General features: G+C 31.6%; 1 long non-coding RNA gene across 1 annotated transcript; it reads left to right on the forward strand.

Annotated features, from left to right (window-relative positions):
* The first annotated feature begins 6220 nt into the window (after positions 1–6220).
* Positions 6221–12785, forward strand: LOC126888213 (uncharacterized). Its single transcript, XR_007699451.1, has 2 exons — positions 6221–6384; positions 12604–12785. It is a non-coding gene; the product is annotated as an uncharacterized LOC126888213 (long non-coding RNA).
* Positions 12786–21938: the final 9153 nt, after the last annotated feature.

The following is a 21938-nucleotide window of genomic DNA, read 5'->3' on the forward strand; positions in this document are numbered from 1 at the left end:
CGTAGACAGTTTTGTACAGATAAGTTTGTAGCTAGAGCTATTTCAAAAAACGTCAGTTACTTAAGGACTATTCGTAACTTGAATATATTAGATTTAAGCCACAAATATTGGTGTACTAAAAAAACCCCCATATACGTTGATAGACAAATTGAAATTGACAATGTATGAACACCAAACATACAAAAATAAAATACCTCCAATTTACACTAAATCTCCTGAAACTCTCTTTTCCAAGATAATACAAACAAATTACATGGATTCAAACCTTCCAGGCAGTATTATCAACAAAATAATTAAAGACAAGTGGCCTATGTTTTAATATATTTTTACTGACGGCTCCAAAATTCAAAATAGAACCGGAAGTGCAATATATCACTGGAATTCTGAATACAAAGAATCATGCCGATTGCCTAATGAAGCTTCAATATATAGGGTGAGGCAGATAACTGGCCTATTAGAAATATCTCAAGAACTAAAGGCAACAGAATCATGAAAATTGGAATAAAGGGGTTTTGAAGGATAATCTATTAAATGAAAATATTTTCATCTCTTTGCAACTTCCGATTATACCGGAAGTTGCTTATAATTTCGTTTTTTTAAATGGGACACCCTGTATATTTTTACATTTTTTGATTCTCTTCGATGTCTTCTTTCTTAAAATATAAGGTTTTGTAATATTATACAGGGTATTTTAAAAGATAATTACGTTTTTTTTTATTAATTTCGTAGCAATATTCACACCCTGTAAAATTGTAGTATTTTGACATCTAAAACTCTACTTACGTTCAAATGATTTTTAATATACTCTACTATTGTTAAGAATCATTAGTATAGCTAAATTTTTAATTTTAGTATACAGGGTTGGTCGAAACTCGGAATGAGTATTTTCTGAGTTTTCTTAAATGGAACATCCTGCATTTTTGTATTGTAGTGAAATGATATTTTATAGTACTTTTTTATTTCTTAAGCATTCCCTATACCTAACTGCTTTAATTTGTGAGTTATTGGTGATTCAAGCTAAACATTAATTGCAACAAAAAATATGTAAAATTTTATTAGGTTGGCCGTGAAAATACTCAATCCCAAATAATTTTTCAAAAATAAATACATATTAATCCAGACTGGTCCTTAAAATTACCAATAATGGTTTAGCTATCGAAATACCTACTTAGTTAAGATTGTTGGTGCGATTAACAATTAAGCACAAATTAAAGCAGTTAGGTATAGGGAATGCTTAAGAAATAAAAAAGTACCACAAAATATCATTTCATTACAATACTAAAATGCAGGGTGTTCCATTTAAGAAAACTCAGAAAATACTCATTCCGAGTTTCGACCAACCCTGTATACTAAAATTAAAATTTTAGCTATACTAATGATTCCTAACAATAGTAGAGTATATTAAAAATCATTTGAACGTAAGTAGAGTTTTAGATGTCAAACTACTACAATTCTACAGGGTGTTAATTTTGCTACGAAATTAATAAAAAAACGTAATTATCTTTTAAAATACCCTGTATAATATTACAAAACCTCATATTTTAAGAAAGAAGACATCGAAGAGAATCAAAAAATGTAAAAATATACAGGGTGTCCCATTTAAAAAAACGAAGTTATAAGCAACTTCCGTTATAACAGGAAGTTGCAAAGAGATGAAAATATTTTTATTTAATAGATCATCCTTCAAAACCCCTTTATTCCAATTTTCATGATTCTGTTGCCTTTAGTTCTCGAGATATTTCTAATAGGCCCTTTATTTGCCTCACCCTGTATACTGCCGAATTATCAGCTTTATTACTTGCGCTAAAATATATAGCCTCTGTTGGTATGGACAATTATATCATTTTCACCGATTGTAGAAGTATTGTGGACAAACTCACTTCTATCCAATCGACAAAAAGTCTAAACCACATTGAGATAGAAATTAAGAGTCTATATTATGACATTACTTCCTCGGGCAGTTCAATTATTATTTGTTGGGTTAAAGGACATTCTTAAATATTTGGAAATGAAGAAGTCGACAAATTAGCTAAATCTGCAGCTTTAACCAAACGAAACATAAACAACATACTTCTACCAGTATCCGATATAGATAATATCAGTAAAAACCATTGCAAACAAAATTGGCAACGTGTATATAACCAAAGTACAACGGGAATAAATTTTAGAAATTGCCAACCACTAATTCCCAATGAGAGATGGTTTAAACAAGAATCAAATAGATTATTTATAAAAACAATAAACAGAATGAGGTCAAATCACGCACTAACCCCAACATACAAACACAGCATAGGTATCAGTGGTAACCCATATTGCGCCTGTGGTGGAATGGGAGATCTACAGCACCTAATATTGGAGTGTGGACAGTACAGACAAAATATTAAAGTGATGTATGAAAAGTTAATTGATCTAAATTGTCCTTTACCTGTCAATTTAAACGAAATTCTTTTTCCAAAAAATAAGCAGACGTTAAAATGTCTTTACGAATATGTAACGTCCTGTAAATTTAAATTTTAAATAGGCTTAGATAATAAAATTAAAAATTGTAAAAATATCACACAAAATTGAAAAATGTTTTCATTAATATATTATAACACCCTGTAAATTTAGATAATAAGTAGGCTTAGATATTAACTTAAAATTGTTATTGTAATACCATACAAAAAAAAACAAATAGCCAACCTCTGTTTCCTACACTATAAGAATTTCAGGAAATTGTAAACGTGATGACTGATGACGGCCAACGTCTGAATAAGGACACTGCACAGAAAGAAGAAGAAGGTACCAATAACTCTTAGGCATTTGAATATTGGTTCGTGTCATAATTTTAATATTTTGGAAATATTTTAAAATTACAAGAAATGAATTTCGTCTCTATTCGAGTTCTCTGCTTAACCCAGGTATAACCATCATACCAACAGGCACCGCTAGGAAAACATTCCACTTTCCGGTTCAGAGAACCCATATGAAACGAGTCTGTGTACTCTATACAGATACAGGGTATGGCATTAGTGAAATAATAAAATAAGAAAATCTACGGTTTCGTTTTGATTAAAATCTGTCTTCCTCCACCCCCCGATAGCACTATTTCTTTGTCTACCTGTTGTCAAGGAGGCTCTAAGGAAGACAGATTTTTACCATCACGGCCGTTAATTCTCGATATAAATTGAAACAAGAACACGTAGACCTAGAAATAGTGCTATGGGATGATGGAGGAAAACAGATTTTAATCATAACGAAACCGTAGATTTTCTTATTTTATTATTTTACTAATGCCATACTCTGTATAGAGTATACAGACTCGTTTCATATGGGTTCTCGGAACCGCAAAGTGCAATGTTTTCCTAGCGGTGGCTGTTGGTATGGTTATACCTGGGTTAAACAGAGAACTCGAATCGAGTCGAAATTCGTTTCGCTTATTCCCCGTTAGAGGACGTTCTCACCATACTGCGATGTAAACTGTTTCAATTTATATAGAGAATCTACGGCCGTGATGGTAAAAATCTCTTTTCCTCAGAGGCTCCTTGACAACAGGTAGACCTAGAAATAGTGCTATCGGGGATAGCACTAGGAGATGGAGGAAGACAGATTTTAATCAAAACGAAACCGTAGATTTTCTTGTTTTATTATTTTAAAATTAAACTTCAAAAACCGTGAGAGTAGGTGGGCTTTAAAAATTTATCAGAAAAACCTGTAAACTATACAGTGAGTTGAGCGCAAATAACCGGCACAATAATGCAAAAGAACGAAAACGTAACAAATTATGAAATAAAAATAGAGAGAGAAAAGAGATATAATATACGATTATATCGATAAGTTCTACCTCTACTAGTTTCATCTATTTTCATTTCATAATTTGTTATGATTCTGACAAGTAATGACATAAACGTGGCTATGATGAAAAGTCACATTCTAGTGTATTGGCAGTGCCCTGACGTCAGAAACTTTGACCTACGCAGTAATCTTGCTCCAGTAGGTCAAAATTTCTGACGTCAGAGCACTGCCAAGACATTAGAATGTGACTTTTCCTCATGGCCACGTTTATGCCTCTACTTGTCAGAAATATTTTTCTTTGTTTTTTTTACTATACAAATAATATCTGTAATTATTTATTCTAATTAATGATGTCAATTGGTTTTCATTACTTATCAAAATATATTAATTAACAACAATATTATCATAGTGTAGGTACATTTTTAGTCATAGTGTAGGTCAGTATTAAAAAAAATTTAATAATATTTCAAAACTAAGTACTTCAAACGCTAAAATTCATAAGAAAACTGTGTGATCTTTGAATCTAATAATAATCTTATTTCTAATTAACCTAATCCAAGAAATCTAAATTCTTTATCTTCTCTGTAGTTAATGGTAACAGGGAACCCCATTATTTCGTTCTTGTTCAAAATAATCTATTAGAAGCATTTTAATTTGGCATGTTTCTCAATACAAAAACAACCACAATAGGTACACAACAATAAATAACAATAGTTTTTAAACTATATTTAATAGGTAGATATTTATAAAAACAGTACAGCTTTGCTATATTTCGAATCAAATTATGTACGAAATGAAGTATTTAAAAATATAGCAACACAGAACTGTCATATCAGTAGCATACGATTGTCTAATATATTTAAATAAAATTACTATTTTGCGGATTATTTAACTAAAAGGGTTGTTTCATAAAATGTATATTAATAATAATAAAAAGTGATTTTGGTTATTTAATTAATATAATTCTATAATTCTCAATGTAATCGCGATTACGTTTTTCTTATTATAATACCATGTTGACACTTTTTGCAAGATCGGGCAGTTCCGTGTGGGTGTCGAATAACTGTGCTAGAGAGATGTCAGTTTTAAAGTTGATGTTTATTTAGTTAACTTTACAAATATTTCGGCGTATTATTAATATATTTCGGCAGTAAGTGAAAACCGATTGACATCATTAATTAGAATAAATAATTATAGATATTACATGTACAGTAAATAAAACCAAAGAAAATATCTTACAAGTAATGACATAAACGTGGCCATGGTGAAAAGTCATAATCCAATGTCTTGGCGGGCAGTACGAAATCGGGCCCAACAACTATTAATGCAAAAGGTGTATAAACACTATACTCCGTCTACCGAACAGACGGAGTAATCAAGTGAATAAATCATAATATTTCTTCAAAATACCTTAACGCACGGCCTTGTACACAATGCCGATAATACCAATTACTGAATACCTTGTTATCGGTATTGTGTAGAAAGCCGTGCATTAAGGTATTTTGAAGAAATATTGTGATTTATTCACGGGATTACTCCGTCTGTTGGGTAGACGGAGTATACTTGTAAATAAGGCTAATACGAAATTGGGCCCAGAGATATTAGCAGGTAGAAGGAAATGTGTAAATATTTTGAAATTATTATTTAGTTTCTCTGTTTCATTCAAGTAGTGTACTTGTTGTTTTGTACTGTTAAATATGTCGCAGTTGAGTGAAATGATAAGTCAAAGGGGTAAAATATTAGTTATTCATGAAAATTATAAATTTTGTTTTCATCGCCTAGTACCATCCGGAGAAAGCAGGTGGAGATGTGTTGAAAAATCATGTAAAGCCTTTATTTTAACCAACGGAGAAGACCAGGAGCGACTTTTATGTTCTGGAAGTGTAAATCATAATCATGATAAATTGGACGAAAGTGTTATAGGCCGTTCCAATATGCTGTCAAAATTAAATCAATATGGCTACTGGGAGTAAAAGATAAATGTTATTCTATCTGTTCTTAATGTGTTTTAGATAATTTTAGTTTGTATTTCTTCGTAATTTTGTATTGTACAAAGATTAGTTTAACATTTTCTCTGGAAGTATTAATTTAGAAAGATAATATACTTCATTGGTGTTGTGTTTTGAAGTGTGAAATGCAAAGTAATCCTGATAAAGTCAAGATAAAGTTCACTTTTAAACTGAACTAAATAAGGTATCAGCTGAGAGACAACAATGGTTAAATGCAATATAATGTAAAAGTTTTACTAGCGAAATGAAAATTCTCCTGTCCTGTCTGCTGTAATCATTTTATTTTATATCTGGTAAGTTACAATTACAACAGTAACGATTTTTGAAGATGTTAACATTTTAATCTTATAGGAAAACCAGCCGACTTAATCGATAATAACAATCCAGATTGGGTTCCTTCAATAAATATGGGCTATAAACACAATGAAATAGAAAAAAGCTATATGCTATATGCCATTAGAGTGAAAACTTAGTCTTTTACAATGAAATAAGTTCCCCAAAATCTAAAATGGAGTGGTATCAAAGGAGAATTAAAAGAAAAAATATTCATATTGAAATTATTTATAAGGCACTGGACTGTCTTAAATTCTACAAATACTAGGTGGGTAAATGATTTTAGACATTTTTCATTAATGGTTGTAGGTTACTGTTACTTCAGTAGATTTAAGACTTGTTTACACGGGTAGAGTAATGATGCAAGTACTTGATAGAGTAGAGTAACACTACCTGTAAAAATGCTCAGCACAGTAGAATAGCTAGTAGAGTGTATAGTAGGAGTTAAAGTAGAGTGACTAGCAACATATGGCAAAGTAACTACTCTATGACCACCACCACTGCCAAAATGTCTACTCGGCTGAGCACTCTACCCATGGAACACGGTCAACTATGGCAGAGTAGAGTAGGTAGGAGAGTACATGGGGGCGCTGTCATTCTGGCTGGAATTGTGTTTTGTGTAAATAGTGAAAAAGAAGTTCACCGAAGATAAAACTTGTAGAGCTATAATACGGCGAATACCAGTGTTTATGGAATTTAGGTAGTATATACTACAGAAATAAAAGTATGCAGCAAGCTGCGGAGGATGAAATTGTCGAAAGAATGTCAAAGGGGGCTTTGGAGTAAACGAGCTCAAGCAAAAAATTAAGAATTTAAGGTGCACTTATAATCAAGAGTGTTTAAAAATACAAAAATCGGTTTCACTATACTAGCATCAGTACTATACTTGTACTCTCCTCATGTGAGCGGCCGTGGGTAACGGCATAAACGCTGGCCTCATACGCCAGTAGACGTGGGTTCGATCCCTGCCAAAGACAAACCATTTTCATTTCCAATAATGACACGAGCCGTCTCACCGTGCCTCGGAGAGTACGTTAAGCCGTCGGTCCCCCTGGGCTAGTGTACATCGACACTAGTTACTTGAAACAGGGTTAAAGATGTAATTGGCGCTGGAACTATCCGAAAGGATCTCCCCGGCAAAAATGCCATACGATATTATTATTATTATACTCTCCTCATGTGAATGGTATCAAGCCATTTTTGGTAGAGTACTACTGCTACTCTGCTCTCCTCAAAACTCTACCCATGTAAACAAGTCTTTAAGGCTTGTTTACACGGGTAGAGTTTTGAGAAGAGTAGAGTGGCGAGGAGAGTCGACTCTACTTGCTACTCTACCAAAAATGGCTTGTGACCGTTCACACGAGAGGATAGTACAAGTAATAGCAGAACAACGGAATGACAGCGTCCTAACTCTCCTTCCGACTCTACTCTACCATAATCGAGCGCGTTCCATGGGTAGAGTACGTAGGCCAGTGGACATTTTGGCGGTGGTGGTGGTAGTAGAGTATAGTTACTTTGCCACATGTTGCTAGTCACTCTACTTTACCACCTACTATACACTCTACTTGCTACTCTACTGTGCTGAGCGTTTTTACGGGTAGAGTTACTCTACTCTATCAAGAACTTGCATCATTACTCTACCCGTGTAAACAGGTCTTAGAAACAGTGGAAAATGTGGTAGCTTGTAGAGTAGTAGTAGAGTAAAATATACTGGTTTAGCAAATTACAATGTTTTAAGGTGATACAGTAGCGATCAACAGGTAGCCAAAACGCGTTCCAAGATTGCTGCTGTAATTTTGAATATTTTTTCGAGATATTTGGCACACGTATTCGTAATATAATAAAGAATGGCGGTACAGAGCCCAATTTTAAAAATATATTAATATGTGGAAATTACTGTGTAATTATACAATATTTAAAAAACGAGCCTGTACCGCCATTAAGAAGAACAAAAAAATACACTTTCTTCAAATAACCTTTTTTACCCGATGCCTAGATTTTGTGTCATTTTGGAACTACTAATGAAATAAAAAATTTTAGTAGTTCCAAAATAACACAAATCTAGGTATCAGATAAAAAAGTTTATTTGAAGAAAGTGTATTTTTGTTCTTCTTAATGGCGGTACAGGCTCGTTTTTTTATATTGTATTTAATTACAGAGTAATTTCCACATATTAATATATTTTTAAAATTGGGCTCTGTACTGCCATTCTTTATTATATTACGAATGCGTATGCCAAATATCTCGAAAAAATATTCAAAATTACAGCCCCAATCTTGGAACGCGTTTTCGCTACCTGTTGATCGATACTGTTTCCTCTTAAGATAGTTTTAATTTAATTTTAATTTATTTATTTTACGGATACACCATTTTTACAAAAATACGACGTCAACCTTTACAAAGCATAGGTTCAATAGGTTGAGTTAAAAAAACAAACCAAAATTAAAATTAAACAAAATTCATTAAAAGTAGTAGCTTAAGTTATATAATGTTCAAAATCTCTCAACTGATTTCTTAAATGTTGCTATAGATATTCCAAATAACTCTAAACTATTGCTGTGCTCATTGGCAGTTCGTAAAATTCTTGTAATGGGTTCAATTTGACCATAATTTGTAGTGTGTAATGGAATGTTGAAAATCTCAGTGTTACGAGTTCTTCTAGTATTAACATTAAAACTTATTAAACTTAGTAACTCTGGATCTTGAACATATCCATTTATAATCTTAAAAAGGGAACATAAATCCACTTGTCACCTTCTATGATGTAGTGGTGAGATATTTAGTAATGATAGTATATCATCATATGTGTATTGTTCTCTAATAAAACCAATCTTGTAAGCACATACCCTCAAGAATTTATTCTGAACTCTCTCGATACTGTAGATGTCACTATTATATGAAGGAGACCAAATGAGAGAACCATACTCCAAAACTGATCGAACTAAACTAAAGTATAACATTTTTAAAGTTTGTACTGAAAACTGATTACAGTTTCTTAGAATGAATCCCAACATTTTTAAAGCTTTAGCTGAAGTTTCGTTAATGTGATATTTAAAAGTTAATTTAGAATCAAAATTTATTCCTAAATCCTTAATATTATGACGTGCCTCTAATGGTACATTATTTATACAATAATCATAATTTACAAACTCTCTTGATCTTCCAAAAGTAATTTTAAAACATTTTTTTATATTTAAGTATAGCATGTTTACCTCACACCAACTAGCTAAGCTTTTAATATCATTCTGTAACAAAGAGGCGTCAACTAGATTATTTACTATTCGAAATATTTTAAGGTCATCAGCAAACATTAGAAAATTACTACTTTTAATCACTGAGGATATATCATTAACAAATATATTAAATAAGAGAAGCCCAATATGAGACCCCTGAGGAACTCCTGAGGTTACAGATACTCGTTGAGATAAACAGTTTCCATATTTAACATACTGACATCTACCAGATATATAACTACCTATCCACTCAATTATTTTACCTCAAAATCCATAGCCTTTTAATTTAGCAATAAGCATATCATGGTTAACTCTATCGAAGGCTTTAGAGAAGTCTGTGTAGATAGCGTCAACCTGACCCTTCTGTTCAACTGAATTAGCAATGAAATTAGTATACAATATTAAGTTTGTGCATGTAGACTTACCTTTAGAAAAGCCATGTTGTCTAACATCAAATATATCTTTACAATTCCATGTCAAGAAGTTATTTACAAGTCACTCAAAAAGTTTGGGTAATACAGATTGGTTACAAACCGCTCGATAATTTTCAACATCATTTTTATTACTAGACTTAAAAATTGGTGTTAAATAACTAGTTTTCCAAAAATCAGGAAAGATGCCAGTACTCAATGAGGAATTAAATAAGTAGCAGATAGGTTTTACGAGAGTAAAAATGCAATGCTTGAGAACATAAGCTGGCAAACAATCTGGTCCAAGCGATAATTTCCAAGGCATCTTTAAAACACTATCAATTATGTCTGAGAGTCCAATACTATAATTATTCACATTTACACTCTGCGTATAGTTAAAAATTGGGATCTGATTAACTTTAGAATTAGAATATGTAGTTGAGAAAAACTTACTAAATAAATTAACTACGTCTTGAGCATTATCACCGGTACTATCACCGTAGGACATATTAGATGGCAGATTATAACTTTTACGTTTATTATTGATATAGTACTTCCAAAAATGTCGAGGATTAGATAGAATCCCATTCTCAATGTTATTCAAATAGTTAGTATAACATTGAGAGGAGACTTGTTTACATTCATCTCTTAACTGAGAAAATCTTAAATAATCATCCCTTCTACCAAATAATTTATACTGCTTATGTATTTTCTTTTTTAAATATATCAATTTCCTTAATTTACCATTAAACCAAATCGGAAACTAACTTGTTTTAAATTTTTTGATCGGAACAAATAAGTCAAAACCTGTATACATAAAATCATAAAATACTGCTAAGCTGTAATTCACATCATCTGATAAAAGTAAGTCCCAATTAATACTTGCAAAGTAATCATTTAATCCGACATAATTTGCATTTTTAAAATCATAATAAAATTCCTCGTAGTTCAGTTGATAATGCTTTTCAAAACCAGTTAATTCTACAACTATAGGCGAATGATGGATACTATTATCAAATAGCGAATCAAGTGGAATAACTACATCAACATTGTTTAAATTTGTAAATACTAAATCTAGAAAGACATTACGACTGTTAGGTAAAGTGTTTTGCACGGATGCAGGAGGGATATAAACTCCACCCATAACTATGCACTTATTATTAATTTTCAGTGATACAAAAATTTGTTCTACTTCACAATCAGGGATTATCACTTTCTGCGCACTTATGTCATTTTTAACAGCAATCAACACACCTCCACCCCTAGTTTTTCCTGTAGCAGCAGGATTGCGATCATTTCTAAACACATGATAACCAATAAGTCCTAATTCTGCATCGCTATAATCACACGTTAACCAAGTTTCCACCAAAATGATTATATGATAATTACATTGAGCTATGGCAATTTCCAGAGACTTTAGTTTAGTTGTTAATCCACCAACATTTTGATAATAAATTAGTAAAGGAGGTGAGCTTATATGTTTCGTTGTGTCTAGTTTTTTTGTGTGGAATTATCATTTTTGCAAATTTCAGGTATACCTTTAACATATCGTATAAATAAATCTTTCTCACCTTGTTCTTGGCGTTTTTTGAGGTCCTCTTTAACTTTATTGTTGAGTTGCTGGGGAGTGTCAGAATTTATAAATATCTTATTTGCTTTGGCAACGTGAATCTTATTTTTTAAAATATTCATTACATCAAAAGAATTTGTTGATACAATTTTTAGAGAACGAGCACCATTTTTGTTTTTCTTACCAAATCTAACAGCTTTGACAACTTTCCTCTTGAGTAATATCCTTGAAAATTGAGGTCACAGTAGCCAAATCATCAGATACAGCATTTCTTCTATCCACAGATTCACCTAGATTATGAATGATTAAGTTGTTCATTCTCTTTTGTCTTTCAAAAACCTCACAATATCCTCTTCTTGGTTTTTAGAATTCTGCAATTTCATATCATTAACCTCATTCTGCAGTTTTTCAATTAATTTGAATAGTTTTGGAACAAGTTTCATTCCAGATTTACATTCTTGACACAAAAACTGCAGAACACGATTCTTCTTTAACTCCATAACCCTAATTTCTGATGAACACAGACCAGAACAATAAGTATCTTTGTGAACTGGGCGGTCACAGCTATCACAATAAAGCATTTCTTCTTCAGTACCTTCTTTCTTGCATTCCATACACTTCATTTTCTAAATTAAAATTTAAAAGCCGGTCCTGTACACTAATGAGCTTTATCAATTGCCTACAGATAATGGACAAGTTAAGTTTTTTCGTGATCTGTAAATTACCACAAAAAAGGGTAAAACCACTGACTTATTTTCTGTTAATTGCAGATTAACGAACTATTACACAATTGTATTAAAAACACTGTGAATGCAGGAGATACCACAAAAATTTGCTACAAATTGATACTAAATTTATAATTAGTTTCACTGTTATTTACAATAGTTATTTATGATATAAGTATTAAAAGTACAATTTTTAAGACACGCATGTGAAAGTTAACTTGAAAAAAATAATTTTATTAATATTTTGACTTCCACATCAGATGTCATTGTCAAAATACAAAGTATTCATTATTATTAGGTTTGTTCTAGTAAACAGTCAAACTAGTCAAAAACCGTCAGCAAACAGTTGGTCAGTGAGATAACATAATACAGTCACCAGTGCTATCCCCTCTACTCGCGCTGGTCCACTATTCGCTGATGGTTTCAAACTGTTTGAAACTGATGCTAGAACAAACCTATTATTATTATGCATATCATTATCTGTAAATAATATTTCTTCTGATTGCTAATTGTAAAGGATAGAAAAATTACCATTTTAATTTTTTTTAGAATCAGCTGAGAGAAGTGGTGTACAAAAAAACTAGGAAGGGAATGGAATATGTGGCTACGAAAGGCAAAAGAAATGATTACAAAGCAAATGTGACACATTTTTTTAAAAATATGTAGGAATATCAGTAAACTACATTAAAAATGTATGAAAAGATTTTGTGCAATAAAAATGTTTATATTTATCAAGGATGTATTATTTGATATGGCCACATATCGTCGGTGATGTGACAATACATCCTCTCTGTTTTTTTATGTGTTTTGTAAGAGAGACTAAAAACTTGTTTTAGGGTCACCACCTGTTTCATATGATATTTTTTGACTTGTTTTGTAGTAAATTACACTATCTATTTACTACAAAACAAGTCAAAACTTACATTTATGAAAACAGGATGTGACCTTAAAAAGTTTTTCGTCTCTCCTACAAAACTCATGAAAAAACAGATAGGAGGTATTGTCTCATCAGCAAGGGATATATTTCTGGTATATCCAAGGAATGTCTAAAAAATATACTTTGAATGACCAAGAACATTCGTGTACATTCATGGATTCAGGGAATGTTTAAAATGCTGACACAGAATTTTCCTGGGATGTTCAGGGAACGTTCTTGTGCTTTTGGGGATATTCCAGGAATTTTTTCAATGTCCTGTGTGTACCTTCTAGGAACATACATGGAATGTTTTATTGTTAGCACCGGACTCCACTTGCGATTTGTAGTCATGAAGATTGAACACATTGTTTCAAATAGGGCTTTTCATCGATTGTCATTTGTTTCGAGCCTCTGTCAAATGTCGTGTATAACATTAATATACACGGATTATACGAAATATGATAGAAGCTCGAAACAAATGACTGTGAATGAATAGCCCTATACAAGTCAATCCATTTGCGACTAAATAATCATGGATTGACTTATATTTGAAACAATGTGTTCAATCTTCGGGACTACAAATTGCAAGTGGAGTCCAGCGGTGAGGGTTACTTCCTCTTCGGCATTATTATGTATTACACTACAGAAATCAGTAACTTCCCTAACTAAATATAATGTATGGCCATCAAACAAATTCTTCCAACCACTTTTTTAATGTTTGCCCTTTCCACGCTGTAGCAAACTTGTCAAATTGTTGATTTTAATTTGTAACAGTTAAGTTTTGCAAGGTATGCTGCCCTCTTGTATCTTCTGCGTTATCTTCATCATATACAGTAGAACCCCGCAAATCCGAACTAATTGGGGAGACAGCCTGTTCGGATTCCAAAAAGTTCGGATTATCCGAAAGTTAGCCTTAACTAGTAGTTCAAAGCTTTCATTGCGATTGTGAGTAGCCAAACGTTCTCGCAAGAGTGTGGACAATATTTTTGGACTCAAGTTGACTATGAGAGAACCAAAGTAAGTTTGTGTTTAACCTTTATAAACACTTTATAAACCTCTATATTAAAGTATAATATTTATTTTTAAGAAATTTTAAATGTCAAAAGTCCTATTAATCCTACATTGTCCAATTTTCTAGCTTTACTCTGTATAATAAACATGTTTTTCAGTTTTTGTCTTGAATTTTAAAAATTTTTTTACTTTCCGTTGGTTCGGATTTGCGAAAGTTCAGATTAGAGGGGTTCGGATTTACGGGGTTCTACTGTAATTACTTCATCTAAAAACTTTCTGCAATATATTCGTTTATAGTTGCTAAAATTATTTCCTGATCCATAGGTTGAATAAGCAATGTATTTTTTGGCAAAAACATATAACTAAAGTTGTCATGTTTTGATCATAGAATATTTTCAGAGGGAGGAGAATTGTCTAAAATCAAAAAACATTTCACCTCTTCCGGCAGTATTCCCAGTGTCTTCTCTTAAAATGTTTTCACTGCAGGTACAAATTCTTTAAAAAGGCAATTTTTGAAGATATCTGAGCTGAACTATGCATTATTAGAGCTAATTAAATTTAAACTTACATTACCAACCACTATGATGAAATTATTTATTTTAATAGCTCCACAATTATATATAAATCCTGCCTCAAAATATTTGTAAGAATTTAAACTCTTAAATGCCTTCATTTGTTGACCTGTGTGTGTAGAAACTATTACTAAGCCCTAAATAAGTAACTATGTCCATGTTAGTTACCCTTGGAAAACCTTTTCTGCTGTAGGCTAACTCATACCCCTTTAGGGAAAATAATCTATATACCAACAGCTTTTGAAAATATTCACTCAGGTTTATTTATTCACTCCTTAAAACTAAATAAAGTCGTTAAAGAACTTCAACAGCTAAAAGCTACACAATGTCAACAGCAAAATGTTCGGAAAATACAACTAAAAAAAACTATTTTACAACTATTAAACTATTGTATAAAAACTGTTATATAAACCACTATTTTATAACAACAATAACTATTTTATAAAAAAACTATTAAACGTAAAAAACTCAAAAAACTCAATGCAGTACAAATATAAATAATTTCAATGTTTGCCTCCCAGGTTTCATATTAGTGTCATAAACGTCAAAGTCTTGAAACGGCCTATAGAAACACAAAAAGTGTCTGTCAGTGCCAAAAGGAAAGCACTAGAAGATATTCGCGACAGACCGTCAAAAGTTATGTGTTCTGTGTTAGGAAGTGACTGCAATAATTTAAATATTAATGATGTGAATTGCATTAAACAGAATACTATATTATAACGCAAGAAGAAAGTCAATGCCAACCTTAGCTTGTTTTTGACTTATTTTTAAAACTGTGGTGGAACGTAAAATGAGTTTTCATCCCAAGTATGTTGTAGTGGATTTTGAAAAATCCATACATAATGCAGTAAATATTGTTTGGCCAGAATCGAAGTTAATAGGCTGTAGATTTCATCTAACCAAAGCTTTTTAATATTAGTTGTAGATTTTTTTTAAACAATAAATAACTTCTTTATTAACAAAATACAATGTTTTTTATGTATTGTGCAGTACATAAAGTAGTGCTCCCAGCATACTACCTTATGGGACTCCTGACTGAATTTGATTACGGTTTGATAGTTCATTGTCCACTTTACTTTCAAATTCTCTTTTCTTTACATTTGATTTTAATAAATCAAATTATTTTGGGTAAATATTTTTTGATTTTATAAAGTAATTCTCGGTGCCATACCTTTCGAAATGCCTGGCTGATGTCCAGAAGTAATTTACTCTGTAAATTAAGCTCCAAGCTAATTCTGCACCCCTTTTTTTGGTTTGCGCACAGCTCACATTCCTATACCTGTTTGAGTGTACATATTTTTTCGATGTCTCTGTATTAATGTTAACCCGTGTTGAGCTGCCCCCCCCCCCCCACTTGCAAAAATTAAAAAATAAATAGTGCTTATTTATAAGCCATTTATGAGCTCTCATATTCCGCAAATTAAACATTTTGAGCTCGTTCCACTGAGCAGCAATTTAATATTTAATGGGGGGGGGGGCGAGTCGGGCCACCACTACTTAAAAATAGCGATATTGAATCGATATTTGCGGCAGAATTACGAGCTATTTATGAGCTTTCGAAGTGATATAGTTTAGATTTTTGAGCTCATCCCCTTCATCCCCAAACATCCCTTTAATTGATTTAACTTAAGAGAAACATGCTGAGAAAAATTAAAATTTATCGTATCGCGGATATAATTCATACAGGGTTTTTCATTGGGGAAGTAACATACGTTAACTGTAGAAAGAGGACACTTAACCGATCTCAAAAATACCATACTTAATGGGTCTTACTTTATTAATAACAGAGATACTGGGTGTTTTATCTATTTTGCCATTTTTTTTTATTTGGTTCATAACTTTTTAACCACACCGTATATGTATTTTATATTTGGCACGGAAATATCCTTTAAGGTGTAAAATAAATTAATTTATTTACAAATGTAAAAAATCCAGACCCCGATTAAAAAATATTAGAAAAATATTCCGACCCAAAAACAACACCCTGTACATTAAGTTTTTTTAAAATGGATTTTTTAGTTGAAAAGAGGATGAAAAACTAAATTTAGTGGTTTACTTTGAATTTCCGGCAAAATGATTTTTCTGGTCAAATTTTGAATTTGAAATCTGAAATTATGTGAATTACGAGAGCTCTAAGTAGAAAAAAAATTAAATAAAACTTACAACTTGTTAACCGCACTGTATATTTATTTTATATTTAACACGCGAATATTCTTTTAGGTGTCCAATCAATTATTTTATTTACAATTATAAAAAATCCAGGTCTGGATTAAAAAATATTGTAAAAATGTTCCGACCCCAAAAAACACCCTGTATATTAAATTTTTTTAAAATGGATTTTTTAGTTGAAAATAGCATGAAAAACTAAATTTAGTGGTATACGTTGAATTTTCGGCAAAATGATTTTTCTGGTCAAATTTTGAATTTGAATTCTGAAATTATGTATGTGAATTGCGAGAGCTCTAAGTAGAAAAAAAAATTAAATACAACTTACAACTTGATAATCGCACTATATATTTATTTTATATTTAACACGGAAATATTCTTTTAGGTGTCCAATCAATTATTTTATTTACAATTATAAAAAATCCAGGTCTGGATTAAAAAATATTGTAAAAATGTTTCGACCCAAAAACACCCTGTATATTAAATTTTTTTAAAATGGATTTTGCATTTGAAAAGAGGATGAAAAACTAAATTTAGTGGTATACTTTGAATTTTCGGCCAAATTATTTTTCTGATAAAATTTTAAATTTGAATTCTGAAATTATGTCAATTGCGAGAGCTCTAAGTAGAGAAAATTAAAATGCGACTTAATTTTAATTAATACCATTATTTAATCTAAATTGGTAAAATGTTAAAACATTTCAGTGTTTTTTTATTATCTGTGACAAATAGTTTATGGCGAATATTCATCTTTAAATAATGAATAAATAATAAAGAGCCAATAAAGAATCACTTTAATCAACAAAGTATCTAAAAACTATAACAAAACAGAGAAAATGTGCAGCATTACTATTCAAAACTAAAGTAGTTATTCAAAATTACCACCATCAAAAATTATTGTTATGTGTCAAAATGTTAATATTTTACCAATTTAGATTAAATAATGGTATCAATTAAAATTAAATCATATTTTAATTTTTTTTTTACTTTGAGCTTCGCAATTCACATAATTTCAGAATTCAAATTCAAAATTTTACCAGAAAAATTATTTTGCCAAAAATTCAAAGTATACCACTAAATTTAGTTTTTAATCCTCTTTTCAACTGAAAAATCTATTAAAAAAAATTAATGTACAGGGTGTTGTTTTTGGGTTGGAATATTTTTCCAATTTTTTTTAATCCGCACCTGGATTTTTTACAATTGTAAATAATACAATTTATTGTACACCTTAAACGATATTTGCTTGCCAAATATAAAATAAATATACAGTGTGGTAAAAAAGTTATGAACCGATTAAAAAAATGGCAAAATAGATAAAACACTCAGTGTCTTTGTTATTAATGAAGTAAGACCCATTAAGTATGGTATTTTTGAGACCGCCTAAGTGTCCTCTTTCTGCAGTAAACGTATGTTACTTTCCCAATGAAACACCCTGTATAGCTGATATATTCTAATAATAAACCCTTAAATCACACCCATTTCGATTATTGAGCTACAACCCCTTCGCAAGAATACCACCCCATTTTCCCGGCTTAAGAGAGAGTTGCACTTAAAATGAATTCAATTTATTTTCTGCCGACTACATATCGTTTACTAATTTATGAGCTCCCAAAATACACGCATTTAGATCATTAAATTGAAATTTCTTTTGTATAGTGCAGTCAATGAAGGTAAAAATAAACTATTACCTTCAATTTCTGTGAACCTTCATGGATTTTTACGAAAATTGGTGAGTGGTTAGAGGATACCTAAAGAAATAAAGATGACATAGTGCCACCTTGCGCTTCTAGTCGGAAGGTAGATACCACCCCTTCTCTGGGGCGAAAATTATTTTATTAAAAATAACTTCAAAAATCAATAGAAGGACAAATTATAAGCAAAATTTGTTATATAAACTTATTATTAAAGGAAATCAATAGTTTTGAGTTATTAAATATCAAAAATTTTAATTTTTCGTCAAAAAATGCATGCTTTAAAGCGGTTTTATAAGTTAATTATCAAAATTAAAGCTTTAAAAAACCTTTTATTATTAGTTAAAAGTGAGTTATAGGTAATTGAATATATCTTTTTTTTTTCGACGAGTACTCAAATCTTATTATTCAAGCCTGAGTAACGGGAAAACGATGCATTTTATAAAATATAAATATTTAATTTACGCTTGTCAAAGTACTCAGCAATACTTTACAAGTGAGCTACTGACGAAGTTGATATCATCAAATGTAAGCAAGTTACAATGAAAATAAGACGACCCTTTAGACTTTTTTAGAAAATCATCATCATCATCATCATCAGCCCATAGTCGTCCACTGCTGAACATAGGCCTCCTCGAAAAACTTCCATTCAGATCTATCCTGCGCTGCTGCAATCCAGTTGGTACAAATCCTCTTTATGTCGTCAGTCCATCTTGTGGGTGGTCTTCCCGGGTTTCGTCTATCCGCTCTCGGTCTCCATTCCAAGATTTTTTTGGTCCACCTATCATCTCTCATTCTAGCGACGTGTCCTGCCCACTTCCATTTAATTTTGGCTATGTGTTTTATTATGTCTTCTACACCACTTCTTCTACGAATTTCTTCGTTTCTTACCCTATCTCTTAACGTTATGCCCAACAATGATCTTTCCATTCTACGTTGCGTCACTTGTAGTTTTCGTGCAGATGTCCTTGTTAGGGTAAGTGTCTCTGCGCCATATGTAAGAACAGGCAGGACACATTGATTAAAGGCTCTTCTTTTTAAGCTGATAGGTATATCACCTTTAAAAATATCACGTAGTCTTCCATATGCTGCCCATCCCAGAGTTATTCTTCTTAGCAGCTCAGCAGTTTGATTGTCTCTGCTAATTTTTACCGTGTGTCCAAGGTATATGTAGCTGTCAACAACTTCAATTTCGACGTCTTCTACCTTTAAAGGATGGCTCGGAACTAAATTCGTCATCATTTTGGTCTTTTGGTAATTAATATTTAGACCTACTTTACGTGCTGCATTGCGGAGTTCATTCAACATATCATTGGCAGTTTTTAGGTCATCTGAAATCAGAACAATATCATCTGCGAATAGTAGATGACTGAGCATCTCACCATCGATATTTATTACTTTATTTTCCCATTCCAGTGATTTCAAAGCATGTTCAAGTACAGTAATGAACAACTTAGGCGACATAGTATCTCCCTGTCGAATACCTCTCCTGATATATATCTTATTGGTAGGACCGTGCAGATTTATAGTTGTTGTAGCATTTCTGTATATATTTTCTATAATATTGGTGTACCTATGATCAATTCGACACTCTTCCAATGCCTTAAGTAGTGCGGGTAATTCGATAGTATCAAACGCTTTATGGAAGTCTATAAACGTTAGAACTAGAGGTATATTATATTCAATTGATTTTTCAATCAAGACTTTGAGGCACTGTAGGTGGTCATTTGTACCGTAGTTGGGGCGAAAACCAGCCTGTTCTTTTGGTTGGTACAGCTCAAATTTTGCTTCCAATCGATTGGTTATTATTCTGGTGTACAGTTTGTATAAATAGTTGAGTAGAGAAATTGGCCTGTAATTCTCTAGGTTCATGTTGTCACCCTTCTTATGCATAAGAATTGTAATTGAGTTATTCCAAGCTATAGGAATTTTTTGACTATACAAGCAGAGATTGAAGAGGTCTTGTATTTTTTTCAGAAAAGAAGTTCCGCCAAGTTTTATAGCTTCTGTAACTATTCCATCATCTCCCGGAGCCTTGTTGTTTTTCATTTTTTGGAGTGCATATTGTATCTCATCTTGAGTAATTTCTGGAATATCCTCAGATCCCTGGTTTTGTACCGTGTGTCTATTTTCTGGATTTATGACATTGTTAACTTGGTTTGTGTATAATATAGTGTAGAACTCTTCGACTATTCCTAGTATTTTCTGTCTGTCTGTTGTTATCTCACCATTTTTATCCCTAAGCTGGAAAATTTCTTTTCTACTTGTCGTCATTTTTCGTCTCATTACCTTCATGCTCCGGTTTTGCTCTATAATCTGTACTATTTTTTCATGTTTAAATTTCCTAATATCTCTTCCCACAGCTTTCGATATGTCTTTATTGAGTGCCCTAATGGTTTGTGGATCAATGTCCCTTTCACTTTTTAACTGTCTTCTTTCTGTTATTTTGTGTTGTGTTTCTAAGAAACACAACACTTGAAAATAGTGAAGAATAAAACATACGCCATTTCCATAAAAATTAAAATTTTTTAGTAATCCCTATAATATTTTCTTTACTTTAGCATAAGTAAAATAAAAAAATATGCATTTATTTACAGATTTACCTCTTTAAAAGGATCAAGATTTCTCAAATTTTCGTAAATTATTTCTTTTGATAATAACTCCAATAATACTAGATACACGTAAAATGATAGAGAACGAAATTGGAGCTTTTTTATTGGTAAAGATTTTACTTGTCTTTTTATTTCTGTGTTAATTAAAATAATCGAGATAGAAACGTTTAAGTTCCGGTTTCAACAACAAATAAATCAATAAATAGTTTTATTCCTCAAATAAAATTTAGTAGACGTTTATATTTTTTTAGAGAGATCATAAATAGCTCGTAATTCTGCCGCAAAGATACTCAATATCGCTATTTTCGCCCCCAAAAGTAGTGGGGGGCTGCCCCCCAATAAATATTAAATTTCTGATCAGTGGAACGAGCTTAAAATTTTTAATTTGCGGAATATGAGAGCTAATAAATAGCTGATAAATCAGCGCTATTTGTTTTAAAATTTTTGCAAGTGGGGGAGGGGCAGCTCAACACGGGTTTAATATTAGAAGAACAGTAAAATTTTTAAAACTTTAAAAAGGATAAGTCCTGTAGTTGGCGCATACCTTCGATAAGACAACATAGAATGAATTAAACACTTCTGTTGTATGTATAATAGTAGGTATAATATGAATTTACTTACTTATTTCATTCTACGTTGTAAAATTTTTGGTCTATCTTTTTAAATCTTCAAGAGATTACAAATTTTTGGCAGCATTAAAAAAATTAAATATTTTATTGATATTAATATTTTAACAATAGACACTGGTTTCTTTATGACTGTATAGATATTTCTGAAAGTCTCTTTTATCTTCTTTGTGTAACTATTTAATTAGACCTTAAATTAATGATTAAAGAAAAGTTTAGTTACAAAAATTGCACTTGAAATTGCTTTGGCTTTGCTACAGTCCGGATTTATTTTTGGGTTGATATTAAGA

Source organism: Diabrotica virgifera, chromosome 7 (genome assembly GCF_917563875.1).
Source record: "Diabrotica virgifera virgifera chromosome 7, PGI_DIABVI_V3a".
Lineage (NCBI taxonomy): Eukaryota > Metazoa > Arthropoda > Insecta > Coleoptera > Chrysomelidae > Diabrotica > Diabrotica virgifera.